General features: G+C 46.8%; 1 long non-coding RNA gene across 1 annotated transcript; it reads right to left on the reverse strand.

Moving 5' to 3' along the window:
• Positions 1-3,733: 3,733 nt before the first annotated feature.
• On the reverse strand, positions 3,734-4,362 carry LOC139177055 (uncharacterized). The gene is made up of 2 exons (XR_011561444.1): positions 4,124-4,362; positions 3,734-3,970 (listed from the first exon to the last, which is right to left on the reverse strand). It is a non-coding gene; the product is annotated as an uncharacterized lncRNA (long non-coding RNA).
• Positions 4,363-8,428: the final 4,066 nt, after the last annotated feature.

The following is an 8,428-nucleotide window of genomic DNA, read 5'->3' on the forward strand; positions in this document are numbered from 1 at the left end:
CTGATGGTTAAATTTCAACCCATGCCCGCCCCAACTTATCGGATGACGTGGGGTTTGGCTTAGGGAAGGGTGCCCTGGGACTGGGGACGTTTGCTGTGGCCAGCCCCTCGGGTGACTGTGCTTTGACTGGATAAACAGCGGGGTGAGGGTGCCAGGGAGTGAGGGGAGCTTGTGGAGAGCCTGCTGCCAGATCAGGGAGCAGACCAGAGCAAACAGACCAGAGCAAAGTCCCTTTTTGGTGTGACCCTGGCTGCGGGTCCCTCCAGCCTCGGGCCATTCGAGACCTGGCCCAGAGCCCCGCTGTGTGTCTCCAGGGAGCGGCGGGGTCAGAGGGGCAGGATGGGAATCTGCCAAAGCTGCCTGTGAACAAGGCAGGGGAGCAGGTGGCCCCTCTGCCCAGGGCCCCTGGGAAGCAGCCTGTCCTGCGTCCATGAAACTGGCATGATCTGATAGGAATTCATTCTGCCCAAAGTACGATGCCCTGCTTGGCTTGGGACACTTCTAGCTTTTGCCTCTTGTCTCAGCATAAACATTAACATGCCCCTTTTCATGCCCAAAATGTCCACATTCGGATAATAAGTCAGATGGTTATCCTAACTACACAACTTATAGTATCTGTAGATGCCAGACAACATAAAACCTGCTTTGGACTATACAGCAGTTTATTCCCCAAGATACTTCCTACTGTGAAGTGGAGATGGCAGGGTTCAGATGGAAAGTTATGTAAAAATTTGGGGCGGGGTTAAACATATAAGCTTCAAGAGAGTGAGTCTATCATAACTGATCCTAGAATCCTGGATTCTTTGACCTGGAAACCCCACAGGATGGGGGTCCTGAATTCTGAGTCCACTTGGTGCTCCCAGGGGCCCAAGAAAACTGCTGATTGGACCCATACTTGGGTCTCCAGCTTCTGTGCAGTTCCCTGACGTGCCCATGAGTTGATCGCCTGGGTTGCAAGCAACAAAAACCAACTCTTGCACATAGATGCTTTTTTTCCTGTGGAGTTATTTTAGAAACATACCCACCTTTGGGTGGCTTCGTTCATCCATTTATTCACCCGTTCATTCATTCATTGACTTTTGTTTCAGTGGAGTGGGGAAATACTAGTAGGTACACTGTTATGTCGCCATGAGAGTTTAATGAATTGATTCAAGGAAAGTGCTTAGATGATACCACTTCCCTTAGTTACTGTGTGCTGACCACTGAGTTGCAGGACCTGACTGTGCCCTGAAGGAGCAGGTCCTGGCATCACAAATCCATCAGCTGACACCCCGAGGGCTCCCTTGGCTCCTCTGGGCATGTCCTCAGCACCCGCAGCTGCCCTGCCACCTTCAGCCTCCCTACCGTAGGTAGACCACTTCACTGGCTGTCTCTATGGATCTGGGGTCTCCCTGCTCCCTGCAGCCATATGGCAGGGCCCTGCTTCACTTAGAAAGTACCTTGTGGACATCCTCACTCTCAGCTTGTCCTGGACATCCTCATGGCTGGTTCAGACATCAATTCAACTGCTGTTATAGTAGGAGCTAAACTCTCTGCCATTAAAAAAATACGTAAAAGCCATATACATGCATGTTACAGAAGACATTTTAAGGGCTTCAAAAGTGAAAAGTCTGTCTTTCACAGAGTGAACTGCTGGTAGCAGTTTCTTGTCCCTCTTTCTGGAAATTTCTATATATATAAACCTATACATATGTATATTGCTTTTGTTTAAAATACAGGAGATGGGACTTCCCTGGCAGTAACCAGTGGTTAGGACTCTGAACTTCTACTGCAGGGAGCATGGGCTCAGTCCCTGGTCCAGGAACTAAGATTATCCAAGCTGCACAGTTTGGCCAAGTAATAAATAAATAAAATAAAATACAGGAGATAACCATATCCTATGTAGAAGGTATGTATCTAGTCACTTAATAATTGTCAAGAAATATCCCATGGAACCTGGTGGGCTACAGTCCATAAGATCACAAAGAGTCAGACACAACTGAGGTGACTTAGCATGTGCTTACACATGCACAAATCATAATGGGAAAAATATATAAAAAATGTATGTATTTGTATTACTAAGTCACTGTGTTCTATAGGAGAAATTAACACAACATTGTATATTAACTCTACATCAATAAAAAATTTTAAAGTAATTGTCATGAATTTCAACACAGCATTTCATTAAAACACTTATCATAATTTATCAAATCTCTTTCCCTCCAGATGCACTTTTTTTTTGTCTTATCTGTAACACTGCACTGAACATCTCTGAGCGGAATTCCTAGGTCTGACATTTACAGGTCAAAGGAGAAAAGCACTGATGCTGTTGATCCATGTGTCACGATGCTCACCTGAGAGATTGTGCCAAGTCCCACTTTCATCCATTCACCTATATTTTGAGTCAAAGAGTCTCAATTTATTCAACTCAACACCTGCTAATTTTTGGCTATCTCCTTTGCACATAAAACATTAATCAGTGGGCTTCATGGACTATAATTCTCTGCAGGAATTGGTGAGTCCTCATGTGGATTTGCGGAGTAGGCAATGGTATCCCACTCCAGTACTCTTGCCTGGAAAATCCCATGGATGGAGGAGCCTGGAAGGCTGCAGTCCATGGGGTCACTAAGAGTCAGACACGACTGAGCGACTTCACTTTCACTTTTCACTTTCATGCATTGGAGAAGGAAATGGCAACCCACTCCAGTGTTCTTGCCTGGAGAATCCCAGGGACGGGGGAGGCTGGTGGGCTGCCGTCTATGGGGTCGCACAGAGTCGGACACGACTGAAGCGACTTAGCAGCAGCAGCATGTGGATTTGTGATGGTGAATTCTGCGTCAGTTTGATTGAGCTGTGGTGCCCAGATATTGGGTCAAACGTTATTCCAGATATTTCAGGATAGGTGTCTTCTTGGATGTGATTAACACGTAAGACTTTGAGTAAAGTAGATTATCTGCCACAATATGAGTGGGCCTTGTCTGATCAGTCGGAAGCTTTAACTGAATAAAGACAGATTCCCCTGGGCAAGCAGAAGTTCTGCCTTTGGACCTCACCCCATCAGATTTTGGACTTGTTAGGCCTCCCCAATCACATCTTTCAAAGGGCAGAAAGAAAGACTGAAGTTTCTATTTTTATTTCCTCTCTCACCTTTTATAATTTCTCTTTTCCATATGTTTCTTAGAGGACACAGTACATTAGAACCTGATATACGGATATAATTCATACATAATTACACATGCATTGGAGGAGCAGACTCCAGACCTTTTTGCTGAAATGAGTGTGTGATCAAAGAAAATAATTTTTCTTTGAGAAAAATTTTCTATGAGACTCCTCAAATTTCTTGGCATTACTCTTTATAAATAGCTCTTAAAGGATAGAAATTCAAATTTGCTCCTAAATGCAACCAAGTGCTCTCCAAAGTGCTTTAAGATCCCAGCAGATACTTACACTGTCTATAGTGAAAAGTGAAAGTGTTAGTTGCTCAGTCGTGTCCGACTCTTTGCGACCCCAAGGACTGTAACCCACCAGGCTCCTCTGTCCATGGGATTATCCAGGCAAGAATACTGGAGTGGGTCACCATTCCCTTCCCTAAGGGATCTTCCCAGCCCAGGAATTGAACCCAGTTCTCCTGAACTGCAGGCAGATTCTTTACTACTGCGCCACCAGGGAAGCCAACACTGTCTAATTCTATTTTAGTGGAAAAAAAAGAAAAAGAAGGAAAAGTAAATAGAAAAAACTCACACTGGGCAGAATCTTGAGAACACATGGATGTTTCAATATGTTTTATTCATAGTAATTTCTTTTGCTTCTGCTCTGGATTGTTTATACCACAATTTTCAGCTTGCATTTTTACCGATTTTATGGATCCCGCTGTTTCCGGATCTGCAGCGCCTGAGGGAATGCTTTGTAGTGGAAATTTCACGTTTACAGGGACATCACACCACAGTGCTGCCCTGATGGTCATCACCTGTCTGGCTTCACTGCTCTGCGCCTTGAGTCAAATGAAAACAATGAAGCCGGGCTGCCTGGGAGCCCAAGGGAACCAGATCCTCCTCCACCCTTGAGACGCTCTCAAGCCTCTCTTTCTGGAAAGAGTGACTCAACAGCTGCTGGGAGAAAAGAGCCTTCCCTCTGCTGGACAAACCTCAGCGTCCACATCACAGCTGGAGCTCGGCTGCTCCTTGGGTCTCTCCAGAGCCCAGGGAGACACGGGCTCGGCCAAATGCCTTGATGTCTTCCCCATGCCTGGCCACGTCTCCTTTGGTAACAGCACCTAAGGGTTCTCCCTAGGATACTCCCTCCCCTGCCAGCTGACTCCTCCCCGCTCCCTGGTGTATATCAGGCTTGGCCAATCAGAGGGAAAGTGGCTCACAGGTAACCTGAGCTGGCCAGTACCTGTCAGCCCTGGAAATGACTGCCTCTGTAGGAGAGAGGCCCTGTCTGTCCCTGGGCATTATGAAACAGCTCACAGACACATTGTGAGATCCTGAATGGATCCAAGAATGGAGAGAAAATTGAGCCCCGAGATGGGAAGGGTGGGGAGGGAGAGACAGAGACAGAATGAGAGAGATACATGCAGAGAAAATGACACTGCTTCAGCTGGGCAATTCCTGTTGCTATATCCTAAAGTCCATTTCCAAATTTTCAGGTATTGCATCAACAATTCCCTTTTATGAAGCTTGTTTAATTTGTTTTCTGTGTATTCCAAAGGGCCCTGCCTTAGTCTCCATCTTACAGATGATGTGCCTGCAGCTGAGAGTGGTGACAGGACTAAGTCCCCTCGCTAGGAAGAGGCAGAGACAGTGCTCGCATGTGTGGCCTTGAGCTCTTTATCTCTTTGGGCCCCACCACACGACTAGTCTTCACTTCCACAGGCGTACACATAAGGCGCACAATCATTGCATGCAGTATGACAGGTGGACGCTCAGTCATCTGTTTCAGGTTCTTACCGGGTCCAAGGAGATCTTTGGTTGGAATAAAAGGTGTGAATAGACTCTAGACCCCAATGATGCGCTGTTGCCCAGCAGACCACCTGCAAACAGTTGCTGAAAACAACAATCATTTATTGAGCTCAAAAACCTGTAGTCTGGGCCGGGCTCTGTGGGAAGGGCTCTCTCTGCTCCAAGAGGCATCAGACCTGGAGTTCACCTGGGGCTGGAGGACCCACTCTCAAGATGGCACACCCCTGTGGCTCCCGGGGGTTACTGTTGGTTCCCCTCCACGTGGGCCTCTCTCAATTAGCAAGTCAGCATTTGCTCACTCAAAACAATGAGGAGTGTCATTTAGGAGGCGAAGCAGGTCCCCCAACAAGTTAAATCGAGAGCTATACCTGGTGTGACCCAGTGATCACACTCCTAGGTACGCACCCAAGAGGCATGAAAGCATAAAACCACGCAAATGTACATCCGAGTTCAGAGGGGCAGTACTCATAACAACCAGATATAGAAATAACCCAAAGGTCCATCAGGGGATGAATGAATAAACAAAAGTGATATAAATGCAGTCATTTAGCCATTAAAAGGAATGAAGCTATGGTGATCAACACAGCATGGTATTGGCCAGAAGAGACACATCAATCATTGGGACAGACTTTAGAGACCGAAAATAGACCCCCATAACTGTGGTCAATTGATTTCTACCGTGGAACAAAGCAAAGATCCTCTTTTCCACAACTGGTGCTAACACAACCGGACACATGTCCACAAGCAAAGAAGTCGGTCTACACACAGACCTCACACCCTTCACAAAAAGGAACTCAAAATGGATCACAAAGGGTGGAGTGGGAGGGTTGGGAGGGAGGCTCAAGAGGGAGGGAATATATGTACACTCATAGCTGATTCATGTTGTATGGCAGAAACCAACACAACATTGTAATTATCATCCAATTAAAATATATTTAAAAAATAGATCACAGATCTAAATGCAAATTCAAAGCTATAAAATTCCTAGAAGATAACATGGGAGAAAATCTAGATGACCTTGGACTTGATGATGATGACTTTTTAGGTACAATATCCATGAAAGAAATAATCAATAAGCTGCACTTCAATGGTCATGAGTTTGAGCAAACTCCGGAAGTTGGTGAAGGACAGGGAAGCATGGGTGCTGTGGTCCACGGGGTCGCAAAGAGTCGGACATGAACGAATGACTGAACGACAACCGCAGAACGCAAAATGGTGCAGCCGCTTTGGACGACGGTTTGGTGATTTTTCACAAAACTAACCATCCTCTTCTCATATGAGCTACCAATTGCTCCCCTTGGTATTTACTCATAGGAGCTGAAAACTTATGGGTGTTTATTGCAGCTTTATTCATAATTGCTAAAACTTGGGCACAACCAAGATGTCCTTCAGTGGGTGAAAGGATGAATAAATTGTGGAACATCCAGGCAGTGGAGTACTACGCAGTGTTAAAGAGAATTGTCAAGTCAGGAAAAGACATGAGGAAATTTAAATGTGTTTTTCTAAGTGACAGAAGCCAATCCAAGAAGGCTATAGGCTGATTCTAACCATATGATGTTACACAAAAGACAAAGCTATGGCGAAAGTGACAAGATCAGTGCTTGTCAGGGATTGTGGGGAGGAAGGAGAAACAGGTGGAGCACAGGGGATTTTTAGGGCAGTGAAACTACTCTGTATGAGACTATAAAGGCGGATACACGTCACTGAATGTTTGTCCAGATCCATAGATTGTAGGACACCAACAGTGAGTCCTGATGTAGACTCGGGACTCCGGGCAGTGACAGCATGTCTATGCAGAGTCATCGACTGTAACAGATGCACCACTCTGGCTCCGGAAGGAGTGTTGATATCAGGGAGAAGTTGGGGATGTGGCAGAGGGTATATGGGAAATCTGTACTTTTCTGTTCAATTTTGCTGTGAACTGAAAGCTTCCCTAAAAAATAAACTTTAGTAATTAAAAAAAAAAGAAGTGATGCACTGACACAGGCTACAACAAGGATGAACCTTGAAAACATTGTGCTGAATGGAAGAAACCAGTCAAAAAAGGCCACATACGTGTGATGCCGTTCATAGGAAACATCCAGACAGACAGCTGCCAGGAGCTGGGGCAGGAGTGGGGAAGGAGGGCAGGTAACGGGAAAGGTGATGAAAACATGCGGGAACCAGTTACTGACGGTTGCATACCACTCTCAATGCACTTGGTGCCACTGGGTTGTATACCTTTGAATGGTTAATGGTTAATTTTATGTTAAGCGAATTTTTACTGATGATACTTCCTTAAATTTCTTCATGGCTCAGAACCCGCAGCAGTTGCCGGTCCTGGGTTGGATGGAATTCCCCGCCAGGTGCGGGTGGAGCTACAGGTCATGCTGGATCCTGCTCCTTCCCACTCCCCTGGATTGTCTCTGAGCTCTGTTCCCAGGACCCCAGTTCACCCCAAACCAGGTCTCTTCCCAGTGTCTGGGGAGGGGGAGGAACTACAGAAGGGGCCCCAGGGTGGCACTGCCCCGGGCAGGCTCCTGGAACAGCACAGCCATCCATCAAGTCTCACATCTGCAGGTCCAGGTGGCATCGAGCGCTCCACCCCCCTACCCCCGCCCACCCGAGGGTCAGATTTGTGCTTGTGTCCTGTTGAATCACCCCTTGGAATCTTCTGATTCTGTGCCCCCTGCCTCTCTACCACTGTGACCACCCTAGTCCAAGTCTCCATCATTTCTTGTCTGGACCCCTGCCACAGCCTCCACTGCTCTCCCCAAGTCCACTCAGGTCCCCTCTTCCCCACCCCCAACTCATTTTCCAACACTCTAGCCAGAGTGAGTTTTGAAAATGCAAATCTCATCATACCCACCCTTGTCCCAAAACCTTGTAAAGGCTTCGAGTTATCTTAGGACAAAGACAAAACTTGTCCCTTGGCAAGTTTTGACAGGGACCTCCACATCCCACATTCTAAGTACCTTTCCTGCCACAGCTTGCAAGCTTCCTCCTTGAAGCAATAGCACTGCCACGCTACAGTTAAGAGTGTTGCTTAACCTCTCTGAAATTCACGTCCTGTACAATGAAAAGGGATTATAATCATGTGCCTGGCCTAGGCGAGGTAACTCAGTTCAGTTCAGTTCAGTCGCACAGTCGTGTCAGACTCTGCGACCCCATGAATCGCAGCACGCCAGGCCTCCCTGTCCATCACCAACTCCCGGAGTTCACTCAGACTCCAGTTCATCGAGTCAGTGATGCCATCCAGCCATCTCATCCTCTGTCGTCCCCTTCTCCTCCTGCCCCCAATCCCTCCCAGCATCAGAGTCTTTTCTAATGAGTCAACTCTTCGCATGAGGTGGCCAAAGTACTGGAGTTTCAGCTTTAGCATCATTCCTTCCAAAGAAATCCCAAGGCTGATCTCCTTCAGAATGGACTGGTTGGATCTCCTTGCAGTCCAAGGGACTCTCAAGAGTCTTCTCCAACACCACAGTTCAAAAGCATCAATTCTTCGGCGC

Source organism: Bos indicus, chromosome 18 (genome assembly GCF_029378745.1).
Source record: "Bos indicus isolate NIAB-ARS_2022 breed Sahiwal x Tharparkar chromosome 18, NIAB-ARS_B.indTharparkar_mat_pri_1.0, whole genome shotgun sequence".
Lineage (NCBI taxonomy): Eukaryota > Metazoa > Chordata > Mammalia > Artiodactyla > Bovidae > Bos > Bos indicus.